Source organism: Protopterus annectens, chromosome 8.part0 (genome assembly GCF_019279795.1).
Source record: "Protopterus annectens isolate FY-2018-M chromosome 8.part0, PAN1.0, whole genome shotgun sequence".
NCBI classification, from domain to species: domain Eukaryota; kingdom Metazoa; phylum Chordata; order Ceratodontiformes; family Protopteridae; genus Protopterus; species Protopterus annectens.
Window position 1 is genome coordinate 593,301,295 of NC_056741.1, and position 12,079 is coordinate 593,313,373.

The window sequence follows — 12,079 nt, forward strand, 5'->3', positions numbered from 1 at the left end:
AGCTGGTGATTGAGAGGTGATGCGAATAGATCTATCTGAGGCATTCCCCATTTCTTCGAGATGGTCTTGAAGATATCCGGGTGCAGCTGCCATTCGTGGGCATCCGATGTGGTCCTGCTTAACATATCTGCTAGAGAGTTTTCTTTCCTGGCACAAATATTGCCTGTAACTGGATGTTGTAGCTGAGTGCCAGGGTCCACAGCTCCAAAGTCATTCTGCATAGGGGGTAAGAATGAGTGCCTCCCTGTTTGTTGATGTACCACATGACTGTGGTGTTGTCTGTCCTTATCATCAAGTGGTCCTCCTTGAGAAATGGTCTGAACTTTTGGATTGCCAGTTTTACTGCCAGCATTTCTTTTAGGTTGATGTGCAGGTGAAGTTGGTCCTGTGTCCACAATCCTTGTACGCATTTGTCCAGCATATGCGCCCCCCATCCTAGGTCTGAAGCATCTGTTGTGATGGTCTGGCTTGCTTGACCCTTGCGAAAGGGCAGGCCTGGGTTTGACTGGCATGCCTGAGCCCACCATAGGAACTCCTGTTTTAAGCATGGTATTAGTGGGATTTCCGTTTCTAGGCTGTGTCTGTGTTGGGACCATAAATTCTTTAGGTACCACTGTAGTTTTCTCATATGTAGTCTGGCAAATGGAACCAAGATTATGCATGATGTCATGAAACCCAAGGCCTGCAGTACCTTTCTTGCTGTTAACTTGTTCAGTTTTGTTAGTGCCAAGAAGTAAAGAGGGAGTTCTTTTGTTTTTCTGTAGTTAGGAATGCCATTTGTCTTACTGTGTCCAATTCCGCTCCCAGGAAAGTCCTTGTCTGGGATGGTATCAGTCTTGACTTTTGTAAATTGACTGTGTATCCCAGTGCTTGAAGCAAGTAAATGACCCTTTGTAAATCTGTTGTCAGCTTGCTTTTGTTGTCTCCTTGTATCAGGCAGTCGTCCAGGTATGGATAAATTTGAATTCCCTGTAGTCTGCAATGGGCGATTACTGATGCCAGGCATTTTGTGAATACTCTGGGCAGTAGATAAGCCAAAGGGCAATGCTGAGAATTGATAGTGCTCTGATCCTGCAAGAAATCTGAGGTATCTTCTGCAGATTGGTTGAATGGGGACGTGCAGGTATGCCTCCTTGAGATCTAGAGTTACCAGCCAACACTCCTTGCCCAGCATGGGAAGAAGTTGCTGTAGGGTCAGCATTTTGAATTTTGGGACAATGATGTAAGTATTCAGGGTGGACAGGTCTAGAATTGGTCTCCAACTTTTGTCCTTTCTTGGAACTAGGAATAGTCTGGAGTAGAACCCCTTTCCTTGCTCTGCTGTTGGCACTTTCTCCACAGCTCTCATGTTTGCTAACTCCATTATCTGTTGTAGAGCCTCTGTCTTTTGATTTGGAGGTAGATTTGGCATTCTTCTTTTGTCTGGTAAAGTGTGGAAGTGGAACCGGTAACTTTGATCTATGGTTCGTAAAATCCACTTGTCCTTTGTTATGTGGTGCCAGTTTTTTGAAAATAAGGTTAGCTTTCCGCCTAGAGGAGCTGCTATTTGTTCCCTGGTAGGCGGGTTTAGGATTAAGTCACTGTGGCTGTGTTGATGGAGTGGCAGGTGTTGAGTCTGTGCCTCTGTTGTTACCTTGCCACTGTCGTCCTCTGTAGGCACCTCCTCTGGATTGGTTTCTGCCTCTGGAACGTCTATTCCTGCCCCTTTGAGGTCTTGTGGAGTCAGGAAAGGACCAATTTTTGGCAGGCCAGTTCCTGCTAAACCTTGGGGGTTGAACCTGCAAGAAATCTTTAACTGTATGGACTGATTTTGCCTTTTCTTCCATTTTCTTCATAACCTGCTGGGCAGGTGTACCAAACAAACTTGTTTTATCCATAGGAGCATCTAGCAATTTAGATTTAACATGATCCGGTAAAGCTTGCTCCTTTAGCCATGCATGCCTTCTAATTACAGTGCCAGTCATGGCTGATCTAAATGAAGCCTCCAGTGCATCATAGCCACATTTTAAAGAATGGTTACTAACTTGCTGTATGTTATTTACCATTTCTAATACATATTTCTTATCAAGAGATTCATCAGTGGTTAGCTTTTAGTTAACTGATCAAGCATAAACTCTTGGTATTGTATCATGTGAAACTGACAGTTTAAAGCTCTAGCTGAGAGAGTGGCTGAAGTGTAAACCTTTTTACCCCATCTGTCTAATGACCTTGCTTCCCTTTCAGAAGGAACAGGGTTTTTAGCTATGGTCGCGGCTACTGCCTTGGGACCCTGGGAAATAGTTTCGGGGTCTGCAAGAGGGGCCTTGTAAAGGTGGTGATGAGTATCTGGCACCCTGTAAAATCTGTCTGGTTTGGCAGGGGCTGGGGTAAAGAATCTGGAGCGGAGCAGACATCATTGAAAGCATCATCCACCACAGAGAGAACAGGAGGTATAGCTAAGGGCCTGTGCTGTGGAAGGTGCAAAAGGTCCTAAGTCTTTTCCTGGAGTCTGAAAAATCCTGTTGCTGCCATTGGAACTGTTCTCGCATGGCATGCAAGGTTTCCCCAAAGGAGAATTCTTCTGGTGGGGAAGCAGCTGGAATGGATTCTTCAGCATCAGAATCTTCAAAATTGGAGAAAGGAGCCTCTGGCTGGTCAGTTATGTCTGATTCATCAGCAGAATCATCAGAGGACACTGGCTCATGGGGCTCTGCCCTAGGTCTCTTCTCTGGGGGCTGAGAGGCCCTGTCTGGGTGAGATTGAGATCCTCTAATTAATGAAATTAAATCTTCTGCCAAAGTAAGCATTTGAGAACTGGAAGAGGGCCTGGTTGAGCGGGGTTTAACAGGCACTGTTTTAGTAGTCTTGGCTGCTTTAGCCCTGGCGAAGGCCTTAATGGACATGGCTGCTGGAGGCCTAGCAGCACCACGTTCTGGGGTAGAGACATCCAAGGGAATGGTGTCTGATAAGTCAGTGGTAAGCACCGTAGTGGGTAAAATTTCTGAGGCCGATTCAAGAGTGTTAGCAGGGACCTCAGTTGTAGAGATAGATTCAGCTGTATTTTGATCAGTTTTCTCGGTTTCGCCGAAACCGAGACACTCATGTTTGCTTAACCATGGTTTCGGCCGAAACCACGGACCGCGAGTGTCGGTCTTTTCTTTGCGTTTTTTGGCAGAATGCGTAGTCGGAGGATCCGACGGCATAATGTACGCAAAATCAGAACCGAAAAACTGCTCTGCAAACTCCGACCGACGTCTAAGCGTTCGTCGGTTGAAAGAAGCACAGGACGAACAGGCTGCTACGTCGTGGGCTGGGCCTAAGCAAGGCAGGCAGTAAGAGTGGAAATCTTTATGAGGTATTTGTTTCCCACAGGTTAAACAATTATTAACTTTTTCTGACATCGGCTGAGGCAAGAAAGAGTCCCCAACGGGGTACTTAGCTTTAGAAGTCTTCGAAGTAGTATTCGGTAGAAGTAATCTCTGGATCCGACCGACCGGCACTTGCGAACAGCTTCTGCTTCGGGCGCCACGCGGCAAGAAAGACTGAAGAAAATGGCGTCGGCTGATGCTTTTATACCCGAAGACCAACAGAGATGACGTCGGGTGAAGTGCGACATCAGCCGAAGCCAGACCCGGACTTTGGAATCCGGCCGACTGAAGGGCTGCCTGACGACAGGACAACCCAGTTGTTATGACTGCAGATGCATCCATGAAGGACATCTGGCAAAGGAACCAAGGTATTGGGAGCAAATAACTAGAGAAGGAAAGATGACAGACTGGGAAGACACCAAGAATTTATTTGGACTGCAAGTTAGAGACTGCCTTCCCTATCAGGGATTAAGAGTACAGGAAAACAGAAAGAAATGGGCGGGGGGATGGTTCTAAACAAAAGAACAGCACTGGTTGAGTTTTTAAGAGAATCTAGAAGAGAAGCTGCCATTAAAAACGGAATAATTAGCAAAGCATATAAAATATTGCATGATAACTATAAAAATCAATCAGAGGAGGTTAAAAAGGATTGGGAAAAGAGAATGGATAAGCAATTCACAAAGAAACAATGGGAGGATATACTTATGTCTCCCAAATATGCAAAAAATCTAGAATATTTAGGATTTTTGCCTGGAAATGTTTACATAGATATTTTTATACACCATGTAGACTCCAGATAATTTTTCCTCAGACAGATGGCAAATGTTGGAGGTATAAAGGGGAAGAAAGAGGTAATTGGGAACATATTTTCGGGCAGTGTGGTGAGTTGGCAGAGTAAGGATTCCCTGCATGATGCACTGTCAGAGATGATAGATGGGCAGATTGATCTGATGAGGGAGATGATTTTTCTGAGCTATGATACAAAACTGGAATTGCATAGACATGGTAAGGCCTTGCTATATCTAATAATGTCAGCTGCCAAAAAGGCAATTACTAGAAAATGGAAATCAAACTCTAAACCAACTATACTGGTAGTAGTGAATATAATAACAGAGATAAAACAACTGGAACGGAGATCTTTACAAAAGGGTAGGAGCAAATTACACAGGAAAAAATGGGAATTGTGGGAACAATACATCCAAGGGAGGAATGAGGTTTAAATTGCGCCAGGATCTATATGTAATGTTTGAGTGGGAAAGATTTGATAGTTTATAAGTAACATATAATGTTTGCAACTGGGAGTGTCAGCATGGTTTGTGATGTAAAATACTTGCAACTAGGATTGTCTTGGTGTGGTTTGTTTTCATTTATACAAAATGCACAATTGCCTATGTAGTAAGTGATGGTTTAATAAAGATGTGTCTTGTTTAAAAAAAAAAAGGCAGGAATTCAATAATTTATGTAATATTGATTAGATTACATGATGTACAGCAATATATGTTAAGTATAATTTTTATGTTAATATAGTTTGATTACTTCTATTCTTCTTCTTCTCCTTTCGGCTTTTCCCGGTTAGGGGTCGCCACAGCAGATCATCGGTCCGCACACAGGATTGGCAGTGAAGTTTTACAGTGTCGAGTTGCCAGCCCGGCGCCCAACCTTCCATAGAAGGCACACACACACTCACACCTAGGGCCAATTTAGAGTGTCCAATCCACCTACTGCATGTCTTTGGGATGTGGGAGGAAACCGAAGCACCCGGAGAAAACCCACGCGACCACAGGGAGGACATGAGTTTGATTACTTCTATATGAATGTAAAATTAGCTGTCACAAGTGATAATTCAATAAAGGTGTTGGGGGGGGGGGGGGATAAAAGGTATTGAAGACGGGACCAAAAATATTTCATATACCACTGTATCTTTTTCACGTGGACTCTTGTCAGGAGTATCATGAGAATCTGATGCCATAAGACCCAATATCTTGAGTTATTCCCTTGCAGTGACGAAAATCCGAATGGAAAACCTTAGACATATATCTAAACAAAGATGTATTTTTCTTCCTGTGGAAGAAAAGCTTTTTGAACGGAGGTGTTTACTTGACATCCCAAAAACCCAATCCTATGAGAGAAAGTCCAGAAAGACTTTGAATGTTCTCTTGGAATTCCAGTTTGTGTAAGAGATCTTAACCAAAAAAAGAGAGCGAGCAACACTTTGAAGGAGACCTCTGCAAAGATAAGCAACTTGTGTAAATGTGTAAAAATGTAGCTAATAATAAAATAAACGAGAACTGCAATGTTAAGCACTTTTATTACAACACAATAGACCATAAACGTAAAGCTTTTGGGTACAATCCATCAGAATGATTGCATCCAAAAACTTTACGTTTATGGTCTATTGCGTTGTATTAAAAGTGCTTAATGTTGCAGTTCTCGTTTATTTTTTGTTTGTACTATACATTGTTCTGCTTCATCATGCTCTTTCCTCCTCTCACCTTTGAACAACTGGATTACAACTGCCATGAAGTGAAACACACGGAACTAATTCTTGCCAAACTAAAACTTAACTCCAACAAACATATAACTGTTGCAGGTGGCGGGTCTATATTACATCACCGAACACTTAAAAAAGCAAACGGTGATTAATTGACCCCATGTAAGCAATTTCGAACTGTCAGAACAGCGATTTTTTTCCTAGGGAAAAAAATCATTGCACCCCCCCCCCCCACACACCCCCCTACTTAAATATACCAACTCAGAGACTGCACTACAGTGCCGAAAACGGGAAAGAATCCGCTTAAAAGTCGCTTCGATATTTTGTCATTTCAGGCTTTTGAGTTCGACCAAGACGCATTCTTCGTCTTCTAATAGGGAACCCAAGCGGCTATATCCCACCAGGCAGTAACATTACAATTATGGAAAACCTGCTCAACTGGATCTCCAACTCTTTACCACAAGAAACCATACTATTAGGAGACTTCAACATTGACTGTCTTAACTGCTCTAACCATAATCCATTCAGCCACATTAACCTCCACGGATTTACCCAAATTATATCTACCCCAACCAGAACAGATAAAACTTCCAAACGTGAATCCATTCTAGACTGGATACTGTTATCTGACCCCACTCTAGCACAGCAATCAGGATGTCTCCCTGATAGTCTAAGGGACCATCAACCATCCTTCCTAATTAGAAATAGACCCCAACACATTAACCAACCCATTCTCAAAGTCGTTCGCAATAAAAAGACCTTTAAACCTACTAACTTCATAAATGCACTAAAAAAGCTGCAATTGGACACCCCTAAAACAACTTCCTCTAGATGAAGCCGTAAATTATTTCAACTCTACCTTTCTTAAAACCTTAAATCATCATGCTCCAGCCCGAACCATAAGAATAAAAACAAATTATGTCCCATGGCTAACTAAAGATATCAAAATTACAATGAGAGACAAAGCTTGGACCCAATATCATAAAAACAAAGCTACCAATCACAGACAAGTATATTTAGAACACTGTAATAAGGCTAAAAAACAAATTAAATTAGATACAAGCAAGTACTACAAAACCATGCAAGACGAACATGCTCACAACCCTAAACAATTCTGGGCCATAATAAATGGTATAATGCATCCAGGAAAAGCCTCCACTCCAACCCCAGTACTACCAAACAACCAGAACAATATTCCCCACTCAATTTAACAAATTATTTACCAAAACAGTTCATATTCTTGCACAAACCCAAAACACCACTAGCTGCCCCACAACAGCATGTTCCCCTACTCAACCAAATACAAAACAAAATAATGATACATCCAGCTTTTCCCTACACCCTGTAGCCACAAATGTAATCAAACTCCTAAAAAAAAAAAAATCAAACCAACCACACTAGCAGCTGACTATCTACCTGCAGATTTCCTTCAAATAGCAGCAGAAGCAATAGCATATCCTGTATCCATGCTCATAAATGGATCACTAGCAGAATACAAGGTACTCACCTTATGGAAAACATCACATATTATTCCACTACACAAAGGAGGTAAATCCTTGGAACTCGCCAACTATCGCCCTATCGCAATCCTATCAACTTTATCAAAAATATTACAAAAAGTTGTCCACTACCAGCCACTGTATTACCTCCTGGAAAATGACCTACTGACCTACTCTCCAAATCGCAGCACGGCTTTAGGCCCTCACACAGCACCACCACAGCACTGCTATCGTTCACTGATATAGTTAACCACCGTAAAAACAAGGGACTATTTGTATCTTCCATATTCTTAGACTTATCAAGCCTTTGAAATGGTAAACCACAGCTTTCTACTTCAAACTCTTTCTAACCTGAACTAAAGCTCCTCCTCTATATCTTGGTTCACTAGCTACTTATCAGACTGGCAGCAAGTGATCCTTTGGCTAGACCAGCTGTACCCTCTACTACCAGTATCCACAGGAGTCCCCCCAAGGGTCTATCCTAGGCCCACTGCTGTTCTCACTATTTACCAGCCAAATCTCTTCTTCCTCACCCACCACATCCATCATACAATATTGTAGATGACACAACCCTTATATCTGCTGCCCCTACCTTGACAGAACTCCAAACCTTAACCCAAAATAGCTTTACTCTAGCCGAAACATGGTTCAACATTAAACTTATTCTTAATCCCAAAAAAAACAAAATGAATTATTTTTGGTCCCGGGCGACCCCCTTCCCTAAACAATAATTTCACTATTAACTCTAAGGACAACATCCAAATCACTCCTACTACACACACTAAACTGTTAGGTGTTGAAATAGACAATAACCTAACATTTGACATCCATATAGCTCAAACTATCAAGAAAGTAAACAAAAAGCTAGGGCTCCTCTACAGAAATGATCAGTTTATGACCAAGCAAACCAAAGCAGCCATCGCTAGGACACATCTCTTATCCATCCTTCTCTATGCTTCCCCTGTCCTTACACATCTCCGCCAAAATGATCTAAGCAAAATGGAATCTTGTTGCAACAAGATTGTCAAGTTTGCTACTGAAGCCTTTTACAGATCACACCACTGTCTTGCCCTTAAGCAGCTCAACTGGCTTGAACTGCCTCAACTACTACTACTCAATTAACTCTCAATAGCCCACAAGCTCGACTACCTTCCAAAAAATACCCCAGCACTCCAGCATCTAATCCAGCCTCGCACTTCAATGAAAGCCTTGAGATCCAGTAGCCAAAACCTCATAAATGTCATTAAACATAAAAAATGATGCTGGTAATGCTCTTTTTGCTTGCACTATTGCCAGGACCTGGAACTCACTACCAAGCCAAATAACCACAACTTCATCTAACACTCAATTCAAAAAGCTCCTGAAAACCCACTACTTGAATAACTGGATTTGCCCGTGCTACTCCCCTGGTTAACTCTCTCACCAGTGCACTGTTCTAATATAACTTGGGGACTACACCTTAAATTTTCCCTGGAAATTCTGATAAACATTTCCCACAAATAGCTAAATATTAGATAATTAACCATTACTTAAAAAAAAAAAAAAAAAAAGGGGGTTGCTATCTGAATGCCTAATATTATGTTCTTTATTTTTCTTAACTTGTAAAACTGCACATTATTGTATAGAAAGTTGGACATTGTTATTGTGTTTATTAGATGTCTACAGCTGTTTATGTCTGTACAATTTTCCTTGTATGTAAGGTACTTGGAGTTTTTCTCCATGGGCCTCCACTTGCTAAGTGTTTATTAGATGTCGAGCCGTTTATGTATGTAAAATTTCCCTGTATGCAATGTTCTTGGAGCTTTTCTCTCCGTGCCTCCGCATTAAATGGATCTGTGTCCAGTCGGACTTTCCCAGTCAACAAATGTACAATAAAATAAATAAATTAAAAATTCACTGGTACTGAAAAATGTAGCTACCCTGTAGCCTGCAATGAGCTATATCGGCAACTAGACACTTTGTGAATACTCTTGGTGCAGTGGATAGTCCAGAGAGTAAGGCAGAGAACTACTGATATGATCCAGACACACAATCTTAAATGTCTGACATCTGGACGAATAGGTATGTGGATAAGCATTTAAGTCTACTGTTACCAGGAAACTTAAATGGGGAAGAGGTAACAGCTTGTGAAGCAAAATCATTTTGAATTTGGGCACTGCCACAAACAGGTTTAGTAAAGAAAAATCCAGAGGTGGTCTCCAAACATTTTTCTTTCTTTGCCACTTGGAACATCCTGGAATAGAAACCCTTCCCCCATCTGGGAAGGAAGAACTGGATCCATCACTCCTTGGGACAGCATGTGATGAACAGGCAGGAAAGACCCCACGGAAATGAGGAGTTTCTTCCCACTGCCGACTATAACCCTGATGACGGTTTCATAAAAAAAGAAAAAAATCAAATCAATCTGTTGCCGAGAAAATAGAAATTCAGACTTTCTGTAAAAAAAAAAAAAAGGGGTCAGGGTGGGAGGGGGTCACAAGGTCTCAAACAGTCATTCAGGCTTGTACTGTCCTTGGTTTTTGGAGGTCTGAGACTTCCTCCACCTACCCCACACAGTTCCTTACATGTCTGTTTTCCTGGATTTTGAGACTGTTTACTCAGTTTCCAAAACTGGATTAGGAGATAACAAATCCCTTGCACAATTTAGAAAAGGAGGGCTGAAAAATCTTAAGAGATTCCCTGGATCAGCTTGCCTTTTTCATCACACATTTTGATCACCTCTACAGCAGTGAGGCCAAACACTAAAATCTCTATCTAGGGAGAATTAAAAAAAAAACATCAGCTGGGAGATTATAAGATTGCAGCCATGCAAGCCTCCTCAAAACAGTACAATGGTCATAGTTCTGGAGGAAATGTGAACACAGTCATACACACACTGCAAACAATGAGTAGCGACCTGTGAAATACAACAATCTAGGTTATTTAAAGCAGATTGTTCCTCACAAGAAGAAACTGCAGATATAACTGTCTTCATACTTTCACAATTTGTCAGAACAAACTTTAACACACGAGAGTAACAGAAAATTCTGAAAAACAAAGCACAAGTATACACTTTTGGCCATACTCATCAATAATTTTGAAATCCTTATCACAAAGAGTAGGGTTGGAATTAACTAAGTACTTAGCAGCAGTGGGATAGACTAAAGCTGCAACTGCTAGGTCAGGCTTGGGAATAGTGTATAAAACTTAAAAGACTGAAGATCTTTATACCAACTATCTGCCTTTTTAAGCTAGCTGACTAACAGGGAAAGCTGCAGACAAAGTAACACACACACCCTCTAAAACAGACATAACAGGAGGAATGGGTGTAGGTTCTGGAACACCCTTTTGTAACAACTCATAGCATTTTCTGAGGGCCTGAGAAACCTCAGTGCTCTCCACTGAAAATGCTGGTACATTCCAGCAATAGTCTCAAAGTGAGAGAACCCCCCACAGGAACAACCAGAAACAGTTCTCAGAGTCTGAATCAGAAATCGGAGGAAAAAAACTGTCTCCTCCTGTTCAGATTCAGAAGCCTGAATTTCTTCAGGAAGAGAGGAAAAACCTCTTTCTTTTATCAGAAACTTCTTTACAGTAAGGATCAATATTCTGAATTAAACCCTGAGCCACATCCAGTAAACTACTCCAATCCAAAGAAATTTTAGGAGGAGTAGACATTCACTTGGTTTTCTGTTTCTTTTTGGCAGGAAAAACGGGGTCAACTGTGTTGTTAATGGTAGCAGCTGCTTGCCCAGGGATGGACACAGCATTCTGACACAAAAGGGAAACCTTCCCTTTTCCCTATCCCAGGACTGACAAGAATGTCTTTGCCTTGCTAATTGAAGGGACCCTAAGCTGCACAGGATGTGGCTAAACTCTGGTGCATAGTGCCTGTAATGTGCTACACCAGAAGGATCCATGATAAAAATAATGAGTGGTCAGAGGTACAACAAATAGCTACAGCAGAGTCAACCACCTGCAGCTGAGGCAAACTGCTAGTCTGCAGTAGGGGGGCAAAGGCTGTTTGCTTAAATTTTTCTTTTTGTGGCTGGAAGGACTGACAGGCTATTCCAAGGTCAAGCTGAAAATGGTGCCTCTTTCTCATGGAAGACAAGTAGCAATTACTGGTAAACACTACCAGTTCACAAAAATTACTTTTTGACAGAAAAACACAGTACATAGCACTTTAAAACACTATGCCATCCCCACAAAAGCAAAACAATTTATCCAGAAGAAAAAAATGTTTTCAGTTATTTTACACTACTTTTAAATTCACAGGAAAAATGAGTGCTCCATTCAGTGTGTTACAGTAATGAATCACTCCATTTAAATAAAACAGTCCTAGCTTTAAAATAACTTTCCTAAAGAGGAAAATAATAAAACCAACAAAATTAAAAAAATGGAAGTTTTTTTTCTCCAAAGGGAACTTTATCTGCCCAACAATATAAAGCACAAGCTGATCTTCAAGACTCAAAAGCCTCAAAGGAGCATACTCTTCAGCTCCAGTAGAGTTTTGGAAGGCTTCACTCCCAAACATGTATTTTAGCAAGCTTAGCTTGAGCTGCTCGACAGTTTGGGTGTGTGGAAGATGCCTTGAGGCTTTGGAAGCTAGCCAGCTGTTACATCCTTGGCAGGATACAACCCATATAGCGAAGGCTACTGCAGCAGTGGTCAATATGACGCATATAATTAAGCTGTAGTCTTAAACACTGCCTGAAAAGAACATAGGTGAGTTGGATAATACACTACACTGATCCACTCCA

The 12,079-nt window shown here is 41.5% G+C and overlaps 1 protein-coding gene across 1 annotated transcript in view; it reads right to left on the reverse strand.

The window, feature by feature from the left end:
• The window catches only part of HUWE1 (HECT, UBA and WWE domain containing E3 ubiquitin protein ligase 1), a gene marked incomplete in the record, with an annotated part of 5,008,559 nt that overhangs the window by 912,523 nt on the left and 4,083,957 nt on the right, over positions 1–12,079 (reverse strand).